Source organism: Somniosus microcephalus, unplaced genomic scaffold, assembly GCF_052327205.1.
Source record: "Somniosus microcephalus isolate GS21.2 unplaced genomic scaffold, FLI_Smic_1.0 scaffold84, whole genome shotgun sequence".
NCBI lineage: Eukaryota > Metazoa > Chordata > Chondrichthyes > Squaliformes > Somniosidae > Somniosus > Somniosus microcephalus.
The window spans coordinates 77,585-88,716 of record NW_028225271.1 but is presented as its reverse complement, the minus strand read 5'-3'; the positions used below and the strand labels follow the sequence as shown (position 1 = coordinate 88,716).

The 11,132-nt window shown below is 48.3% G+C and overlaps 1 pseudogene; it reads right to left on the bottom strand.

Annotated features, from left to right (window-relative positions):
• Positions 1-8,599: 8,599 nt before the first annotated feature.
• LOC147083107 (uncharacterized) lies at positions 8,600-9,629 on the bottom strand (annotated as a pseudogene).
• Positions 9,630-11,132: the final 1,503 nt, after the last annotated feature.

The following is an 11,132-nucleotide window of genomic DNA, read 5'->3' as shown; positions in this document are numbered from 1 at the left end:
TTGGTTTAAAAACCAAGAATGTAGAACTTGTGGTAGGCTTGGACATATAGCTAGAGTATGCAGGTCAGCGAAGAAGACCAGCAACAAGAAGTCACCGCAAGGAAAATACGCAAAGGTACACAAGGTGACCGAACAGGAGTCCGATTCAGACGCTAGCAGTAATGAACTGGCTAGCTTAAGCTGTAATGAACTGGCTAGCTTAAGAGTACTCAACGCTGGTAAGGGTGCAGACCTCCAGACAATTTGGGTCACTCTTCAGATAGAAGGAGTCCAAGTAAAACTGGAATTGGACACTGGATCGGCATTGACGGTCATAAATAAGAAAGATTACGGAAAGTTATTCCAACATATTCCCCTACAGGATACGGGGATTACATTGAAAACATACACGGGGCAAAGAGTGTACCCCATCGGGAAAATAGAGGTTGCAGTGGTCCACAAGGGCGAAGACAGTCAAATAATGGACTTATATGTGATATCTGAAGGAGGTTCTCCACTACTAGGACGGGAGTGGATTAGGAAAATGAATATGGACTGGCATTTCCTACAAACAATAACGAGTGAGAACTCGGTGAAGATAGTCGGCCCAGACTCTGGAACGGATGATGGTAAGCCCAACTCAGGTGCAAAAGACAAAGTTTCAGCACAGAATTCCACTGAGCAACAACAACATAGTTTAACTGTGGATTCTGAGTCTGGCAAGTCTACTGATGTGCCCATTTCTGAGGGACACCGGGCTCGAACTCAACTCCATTTCAAACTACAACAGCAATTAGAACAAATGCTTCGCCGTTGTGAGCAAGAGTTGAATGCAACGAAAGAGTTCTTTGATATAGAGTTGGAGAATCTGGAAAGACAACAGAAGCAGCTGATGGAGAAAATGGAGCAGGAGCACACAAAACGTCTGATGTCAGAGGAGTTAACGGTCAGCCAACTCCTGCATATGCTGAAGGACAGGACTCTGAAATGGGAAAAAACTTGAACACGAACTTCAATATTCAAACGAAAGGGGTTCGGAGCTCTCAAAGGTTATTGGAAGAGCTGAGGTGGCAACACAGACTGAGATGATTGCAACAGAGCAGCCCTTGGATGCCAAAAGTACGCTGACTCACGTCAACGTAGAACAACAGACCGCTGAAACAGCTGCTCCGGTAGAGGGATTGAATAGTCCGATCAATCAATCTCCAAAAGAAGTTGAAGTAGTAAAATCTCAAATGAGGTCATTAGTAAACGACTTGCTGAAAGCCCAGAAAAAGCTGGATGAAGAGGTACGCATGAAGAAGTCTCTTCAGGAAAGATGTCTGGACTTGGAACAAAAGCTGGCCAACGCCCAGCTGGGTATGGAGGAAATAGAAGACCCTCTCGCTGGCCTAGATCAGGACGACACCGAATATTACTATGTCCTGTCCTGCCCAACTTGTAACTTCGACTCCCACCATACAGAAATCATGGAGGAGCACCGAAAGTCTACGGAACATCGGGAGAAGGTGGCTCTCCTACGGAAAAAGGAAGGAGAGAAGGAGGAACTGCGCATGCAGCTGGCAGCTGACAGTGGAGCCCAGAGAGTCTCCAAGAAGCAGAAAAGGAAAAGTCGAAACAGAAGATGACCCATCTGAACCATTATTACCTCTACCAGATCACACACGTGGTCCCTCCGAACGGAGCCAATTCAGTTCGGAAGTTCAAACTGTTAAATCCATGGAAGGACTATTGAATGAGTCACTCCAGCAACGTGAACCGACTCCACCACAGAGATTGAATCTGTGAACTGTTTTCCGCAGAGACTGAATCTGTGATCTGTTTTGACATGAAGTTATCTATGTATCTATGTTATTCTGTTATGTAAACCTGAAGTTATATATGTATATATGTTATTACGTTATGTTAAATGGGGAGATGACTGTAAAGCTAGGAAGGGAGCAATGTTGTGTATGTAATATGTGTGCTACTTTGAACCTATGGACAGGACTGCACTACTTGTTGGGCGTAGTGATACGCAGTACCACTCCTGGCCATAGGGGTATAAATAGTACTGTGGGTACTGATCCCCCTCAGTTCCCGCCTGTGGGCATGAAGTAAAGACCTATGTGTAGTCCCTACCTCCAACCAGTAAAGACCTGTTTGAGTTATACGTTTAAGTCTTTGTGTTAATTGTTCAATACAATACACATACTTAACACAGCACGGGTTAGATACAGAGTAAAGCTCCCTCTATACTTACCCATCAAACACTCCCAGGGCAGGTACAGCATGGGTTAGATACAGAGTAAAGCTCCCTCTACACTGTCCCATCAAACACTCCCAGGGCAGGTACAGCACGGGTTAGATACAGAGTAATGCTCCCTCTACACTGTCCCATTAAACACTCCCAGGGCAGGTCCAGCACGGGTTAGATACAGAGTAAAGCTCCCTCTACACTGTCCCATCAAACACTCGCAGGGCAGGTACAGCACGGGTTAGATACAGAGTAAAGCTCCCTCGACACTGTCCCATCAAACACTCCCAGGGCAGGTACAGCCCGGGTTAGATACAGAGTAAAGCTCCCTCTACACTGTCCCATCAAACACTCCCAGGGCAGGTACAGCACGGGTTAGATACAGAGTAAAGCTCCCTCTACACTGTCCCATCAAACACTCCAAGGGCAGGTACAGCACGGGTTAGATACAGAGTAAAGCTCCCTCTACACTGTCCCATCAAACACTCGCAGGGCAGGTACAGCACGGGTTAGATACAGAGTAAAGCTCCCTCTACACTGTCCCATCAAACACTCCAAGGGCAGGTACAGCACGGGTTAGATACAGAGTAAAGCTCCCTCGAAACTGTCCCATCAAACACTCCAAGGGCAGGTACGGCACGGGTTAGATACAGGGTAATGCTCCCTCGACACTGTCCCATCAAACACTCCCAGGGCAGGTGCAGCACGGGTTAGATACAGAGTAAAGCCCCCTCTACACTGTCCCATCAAACACTCCCAGGGCAGGTACAGCACGGGTTAGATACAGAGTAAAGCTCCCTCTACACTGTCCCATCCAACACTCCCAGGGCAGGTACAGCACGGGTTAGATACAGAGTAAAGCTCCCTCTACACTGTCCCATCAAACACTCGCAGGGCAGGTACAGCACGGGTTAGATAGAGAGTAAAGCTCCCTCTACAGTGTCCCATCAAACACACCCAGGGCAGGTACAGCACAGGTTAGATACAGAGTAAAGCTCCCTCTACACTGTCCCATCAAACACTCCCAGGGCAGGTACAGCCCGGGTTAGATACAGAGTAAAGCTCCCTCTACAATGTCCCATCAAACACTCCCAGGGCAGGTACAGCACGGGTTAGATACAGAGTAAAGCTCCCTCTACACTGTCCCATCAAACACTCCCAGGGCAGGTACAGCACGGGTTAGATGCAGAGTAAAGCTCCCTCTACACTGTCCCATCAAACACTCCCAGTGCAGGTACAGCACTGGTTAGATACAGAGTAAAGCTCCCTCTACACTGTCCCATCAAACACTCCCAGGGCAGGTACAGCACAGGTTAGATACAGAGTAAAGCTCCCTCTACACTGTCCCATCAAACACTCCCAGGGCAGGTACAGCACGGGTTAAATATAGAGCAAAGCTCCCTCTACACTGTCCCATCACACACTCCCAGGGCAGGTACAGCACGGGTTAGAAACAGAGTAAAGCTCCCTCTACACTAACCCATCAAACACTCCCAGGGCAGGTACAGCACGGGGTAGATACAGAGTAAAGCTCCCTCTATACTTACCCATCAAAGACTCCCAGGGCAGGTATAGCATGGGTTAGATACAGAGTAAAGCTCCCTCTGCACTGTCCCATCAAACACTCCCAGGGCAGGTACAGCACGGGTTAGATACAGATTAATGCTCCCTCTACACTGTCCCATCAAACACTCCCAGGGCAGGTACGGCACGGGTTAGATACAGAGTAAAGCTCCCTCTACACTGTCCCATCAAACACTCGCAGGGCAGGTACAGCACGGGTTAGATACAGAGTAAAGCTCCCTCTACACTGTCCCATCAAACACTCGTAGGGCAGGTACAGCACGGGTTAGAGACAGAGTAAAGCGCCCTCTACACTGTCCCATCAAATACTCCAAGGGCAGGTACAGCACGGGTTAGATACAGAGTAAAGCTCCCTCGACACTGTCCCATCAAACACTCCGAGGGCAGGTACAGCTCGGATTAGATACAGAGTAAAGCTCCCTCTACAATGTCCCATCAAACACTCCCAGGGCAGGTACAGCACGGGTTAGATACAGAGTAAAGCTCCCTCTACACTGTCCCATCAAACACTCCAAGGGCAGGTACAGCACGAGTTAGATACAGAGTAAAGCTCCCTCTACACTGTCCCATCAAACACTCACAGGGCAGGTACAGCACGGGTTAGATACAGAGTAAAGCTCCCTCGACACTGTCCCATCAAACACTCGCAGGGCAGGTACAGCACGGGTTAGATACAGAGTAAAGCTCCCTGTACACTGTCCCATCAAACACTCCCAGGGCAGGTACAGCACGGGTTAGATACAGAGTAAAGCTCCCTCGACACTGTCCCATCAAACACTCGCAGGGCAGGTACAGCACGGGTTAGATACAGAGTAAAGCTCCCTGTACACTGTCCCATCAAACACTCCAAGGGCAGGTACAGCACGGGTTAGACACAGAGTAAAGCTCCCTCTACACTGTCCCATCAAACACTCCCAGGGCAGGTACAGCACGGGTTAAATATAGAGTAAAGCTCCCTGTACACTGTCCCATCAAACACTCCCAGGGCAGGTACAGCACGGGTTAGATACAGAGTAAAGCTCCCTCTACACTGTCCCATCACACACTCCCAGGGCAGGTACAGCACGGGTTAGATACAGAGTAAAGCTCCCTCTACACTGTCCCATCAAACACTCCCAGGGCAGGTACAGGGACATGTTACCAATACCTCCCCTGGATACCAAGGCTAGGGGAGGCACTCTGGAAGGTATGGGGAGCTGGGACTTGTCCATGAGAGTAACTGAAGGTATCAGACCTGAAATAATCCAGAGTAATGATCGGGTGTTAGTCGTGGCTCAGTGGGAGCACTCTCTCTCTCTCTCTCTGTGTCTCAGTGGAACTCTCTCTCTCTCTCGCTCTCTCTCGTCTCTGAGTCCGTAGGTTGTGGGATCAAGTCCACCTCCAGAGACTTGAGAACATAATCTAGGCTGACACTCCAATGAGTACTGAGGGAGCGCTGCACTGTCAGCGGTGCCGTCTTTTGTCCGAGACGTTCAAGCGAGGCCCCCTCTGCCCTCTCAAGTGGACATAAAAGATCCCATGATGTTATTTCGGAGAGCAGGGGAGTTCTCCCTGGAGTCCTGGCCAACATTTCTCCCTGAACCAACATCACTAAAACAGATCATCTGGTCATTATCACAGAGCTGTTTGTGGGAGCTTGCTGTGCACAACGTGGCTGCTGCATTTCCTACATTACAACAGTGACTGCTCTTCAAAAGTACTTCATTGGCTGTAAAGCGCTTTGGGATGTCCTGAAGTTGTGAAGGTGCTGTGTGAATACAAGTCTTTCTTTAACACAGGAGAAAATGCCCAGAATGGAACAGTCGGAAACAGGACATCAATTAGTCTCCTCTTATCTTAGAGACATCAAGGACTCGATACAAAGTGTGTTTGGAACAAAGCAGATTCATTTGACTTATTTCCAGAATATTAAACTCCAGCCCAATTAGTGGGGTTATTAACATCAGTAGAAACAAATCGATTCAATCCAGCCCGCCGTGGCCTGGCTTCGAGGCTGAACCTCTGCTGCACCTGACCCCAGCCCACGTAACGTCAGGAAGCGGGTCATTGTCTCCGAGGCAGCAGGGGAGTCACAACCACAAACAGAGGCAGACCAATGGAATCTGCCATTTGCTGTATCAATGTGTCTGGCTCTGTTCCATGGAGGAGCCGGCAGATTTCCAGTTTCACCCACCCCTGCCCTCCGATCTGCAAGCTCCCTGTCAGCCCTGGTTTAGCAGTTGGTGCTGGATATTGCACAGATGAGGCCCGGCCAGCAAAATGGCTGGGTCCTCTCGCCAAGGACATTGGACAGGTAGCACCATTGCACCGCTCACCCGATGTCCACCCAGAGTGAAAATCAGCCCCAAGAAGTCTAAGCTCAGCAATCTCAGCAACATCAAACACATCCAAGATCCCTGATCAGCTGCAAGAGAAGGATCGACATTCCATTCTTGACCATGTGCCAGTTGCAATTGAGCCTTTCTTTGAAAATGAGCCTGACTGAATGATCTGATCTGTGGTGTTTAATGGACTTGGGAAGCCAATCCTTGTTGGAAATATGAAACTGAACCCCGTATTTATTGAAAATATCAAATCTACCTTATTCAGCTGAATGATGCATCTCAATGGCAAGAGCATTGCGATAATAAAGGTTTGCAAATCAGAGCTGAATTTGATATTTCCAAAAAAATCAACCTCAATGTTTCACAAATCCGAGATGTTCCAAGAGTTTTCAATGCGGAGGACCAGACTGGATGATGGTAAATATTTGGACATCTCCAAGCACACTGCCTGACACTGGATTGTCCTCCACATTACAAGCTGTCTTATCCTCTTCAGCAATGCACATCTTCAAATGAGAGAAAAGGTCGTCGCGTGTCTGGGTTTCTTCCTGCACAATGGACCTCCAGTTTGTTCCCATTTGTTCACTGCAGTGAAGAGATCACTGCTTTGCTGTCAGATCACAGGCCAAATGTCAGAATTAAAGCAATTGTGGTGATAAGAGTAGCTGGAACATTATTAAGGATCAGAACCAAACTATTGTCAGGAGAAATTTGCTTGGGTTGTGTTTGGAAATAGCAGGGAGTGATTTTAACCTCATGCACCCGACGGGAAACTAATGCGATCAGATCGGCCGCTTGTTTTTCACCCCGCCCGATTTCACTTTCAACTGAAATCATTGGAGAGCAAAATCAGGGAAGGTGTAAAACGGGCAGGAAATTCAATCCCGTCAGGTGGGGGAGGTTCAAATTACCCCCAGTACATCTGAACTAGAAGGACAACTACTAAAAATGGCCAAAAGGACCATAAAATAACTATGGAAACAGCCTGAGCAGTTCCGCAGCAACACAAATCCCCAAATGGGAAACTTTCTGCTTTCTAACCTCGTACACTATTTATCTACAAAGTACATCTCTACTTATCATCAACAGCAAGCTGCAATATCACTTATTGGAATATGATTGTTTGACTAAGTAAGAGTTTAGCCAAAGAACTACCTGCAGTTATTTTACAAATATAGTATTTTCTTACTTTAAGCAAACCCTTTGAATTTTCTTTTGCCTTTTATTTTTTGTTGTGTGTTTTTTTCTCTTTAGGTCCCTGCACACAACCAAAGCATTCTCAGCTGAGGGAACAGGTGGGCAGCTTGCTTTGACCCTGCCATTCTACTGTGACCCGTGGGGTCTCATCCTCCAAATGGACTTCCTTGTGGGGACACGCTCACTTTCTGTTGACCCCCTCTTTCTTCCCGACAGTCCAGTGGAGATTAAGGATTTGCAGTGTGAGGGAGAATGGGCATAAACCCACATCCCACCATTCTTTGGTGCCATTTGTTGAGCTGGCATGCTGTGCCCATCTCCGTTAATGACTTCTGATTTCTTCAGTTTTTTGAAGCAGAAACAGTGTCCACAAAGAGCTACTTGTACTTCAAAAGACTCGAGCCACTCGGCCAAACAGCCACGTGGACTTTCAGTCCAACATATACTCCATCGATCGATCGAGCACTCATTTCATTCATTTAGTAACGGCAGAGTTTACTATCTTACACCACATTCTGTGTATTTAAGATAGTATCTGACGACTATCTGAATTTATGTTGATAAATTATTGGGAGGGTAGAAGTGGTGCGATGCTCAACATTAAGAGTCGGACTGTTTCCGATTCACCAATTGAACACTTTGCTCTCACCAACGTGCACGGTCCCTTTAAATATGCTGCGCGGTTTCTCTCCCAGCGGCAGGAGCTGGTGAGCGGCCTGCACAGAGCCTTGCCATTGCTGCGCCACCGTGCAGCCGCGCACCTTAGGGGCAACATTGGTGTGCGGCCCTCAACAGCTCACCACAACTTGTTCAGTGGCCCTCCAGCCCAAATCATTGCCCACCCCTGCCCAAAACCATCTTTAACGGGATTCTGCCTCCTGACGGAGCTGGGAAAGATTTTGCCATTTTTACCACAATTGAGCACCATCTTCTTTTCCAAAGATCTCTGAGCTTCTCTATTGGCTGCTTTTGTCTCCCTCAACTGTGGGTGATATTTCTCTCTATTCTCCTGTAAACTGAATTCATCTTGATCTGAACTGGGTTCAATGTAAGACAGTTCAGGGAGTCAGGATTCATTCACCCCTAGACCTACGCTGGCTGGCAAAACCCCAGTCATTTCCTTAGTAAGGATTCCTCTGGTTCCTCGCCATATATTTGTTAGGATACCGAAACCCAGCTTTCTTACCGTCCACTCCTGGAGGCCCCACTCCCTGAGCCTACAACCTTCAGCGGGGTCAGTGGTGGAGTTCCACAGCAGGAGTGAACCCAACTGTCAGAATGAACATGGTTCAGTCCTGGATGTGATTAACAGCAGCAATAACAGCAGAATCCAACCCCTGCAGTCACTTGTGAACTTGCTGATGTGTCAGCAGGTTGTATGACCGAGTGAATCCCTTCCCAAACTCGGAACAGGTGATAGCCTCTCCCCAGTGTGAGTGCGCTGGTGTCTCAGCAGGATGGAGCTCTGAGTGAATCCCTTCCCACACACTGAGCAGGTGAATGGCCTCTCCCCAGAGTGAACTCGTTGGTATGCCAGCAGGCTGCAGTTCTGAGTGAGTCCCTTACCACACACTGAGCAGGTGAACAGCCTCTCCCCGGTGTGAACTCGCTGGTGTGTCAGTAGGTGGGATGAATTTATGAATCCCTTCCCACACACTGAGCAGGTGAATGGCCTCTCCCCAGTGTGAACTCGCTGGTGTGTCAGAAAGGTGGTTCAATTCGTGAATCCTTTTCTACAGTCAGAGCAGGTGAACGGCCTCTCCCCAGAATGAATTCGTTGGTGTGTCAGCAGATCCCTTTTGCTTTTAAAGCTTTTCTCACAGTCAGAACATTTAAAAGGTCTCATGTTTGTGTGAACAAGTTGGTGTCTCAGTAGCTGGGATGACTGAGTGAGTCCCTTCCCACACACGGAGCAGCTGAACGGCCTCTCCCCAGTGTGAATTCGCTGGTGTGTCAGCAGGTCACTTGACTGAGTGAATCCATTCCCACACTCAGAGCAGGTGAATGGTCTCTTCCCGGTGTGACTGTGCCGATGGGTTTCCAGCTGATACGGGTCATCAAATCCTTTCCCACAGTCCCTACATTTCCACAGTTTCTCCTCGGTGTGACTGCGCTTGTGTTTCGCCAGGCCAGAGGATCGACTGAATCCTCGTCCACACACAGAACACATGTACGGTTTCTCCCCGCTGTGAATGGTGCTTTTTGCTTTCATGTTATGTCTGATGATATTCAGGTCCTGCTGAATTGAGTGACTGTCAGATCTTGATGTTTGAGTTAAATATCCTGTCTACAAATCCTCCCCTTCTAATACCCTGTAAAATAAATATAAAACAAGAAAAAGGGAGCGTGAGAGAGAACACACAAAAACACAAAGACAGGTTGTGAAATTGAGCTCAATAAATCTGGGAATTTGTTGGGCCAGTACCAGAAAAAAAGTAACGATGAAAGCTGCCGCATTGTCATTAAAATCCCAACTGGTTCACTAATGTCCCGCAGGGATATGGGGATCGGGCGGGAAAGTCAAGTTGAGGCCGAAGATCAGCCATGATCTTATTGGTGGCATAGTGGTTAGCACTGTTGCCTCACAGCGCCAGGGACCCGGGTTCGAATCCGGCCTCGGGTGACTGTCTGTGTGGAGTTTGCACATTCTCCCCGTGTTTGCGTGGGTTTCCTCCGGGTGCTCCGGTTTCCTCCCACAGTCCAAAGATGTGCGGGTTAGGTTGATTGGCTATGATAAATTGACCCTTAGTGTTAGGGGGATTAAATACGCGGGGTTACGGGGATAGGGTGGGATATGTGTTGGTGTCGGGGTTACGGGGATCGGGTGGGATATGTGTCGGTGCAGGCTCGATGGGCCGAAATGGCCTCTATCTGCACTGTGGGGTTTCTGTGATTCTGTGAATGGTGGAGCAGGCTCGAGGGCTGTATGGTCTACTCCTGCTCCTAATTCTTGTGTTCTTATGGAAGGGAACCAGCCACCCTACCTATCCCACGACTTCTACCGCCTAGAAGGAAAAGAGCAGCAGGTGCATGGGAACACTATCATCTGCAAGTCACACACCATCCTGACTTGGACATATATCATCATTCCTTCATTGTCACTGGGTCAAAATCCTGGAACTCCCTCCCGAACAACCTTCACCACACGGACTGCAGCAGTTCAAGAAGGCAGCTCACCACCACCTGCTCAATGGGAAACTAGGGAGACCGGTGGGCGCCACGGGGACTGGAGTGCATCATCACCCCGGCCAATGTGATTTTAATTTAATTTAATAAGTTTGAAAAATTAATCTAGTGTTTTTTTAATCTTCTTTACAGTCCACTTGTTCGGCCGGGAGAGCAGGAGGCTCCGCTCGGCGATGCAGAGAGCCCTGCAGATGGAGAAGAATGTCAACCAGAGTCTGCTGGATCTGCACAAACTCTCCACTGGGAGCGCCAACCCTCATCTGTGTGAATTCCTGGAGACCTGCTATCCAGATGAACAAGTAAAGATGATCAAGAAGCTTGGAGATCACATCATTAACTTAAAGAGACTGGGACCCCTGCCTTGTAGGGAATGATGGCTTGTGACTTTGTACAAAGAGCTGAGCCTGAGGTCTGTAAATGTCATTTACTGTAAAAATGTTCAAATATTAAATTTAAAAAAATAAACCCGTGGGGACACGGGCTGCACACGCCCAAGTGCGGCCCCATCATTAAAACAGTAAAAAAATAAATGCTGGGCCATCCAGCAACGCCCAGATCCTCGGTCCCAGTGACCGCCTCAGAAGAACAGAAGATGGCGGCGCGTAACCTGGGCTTGTCACCGAGAA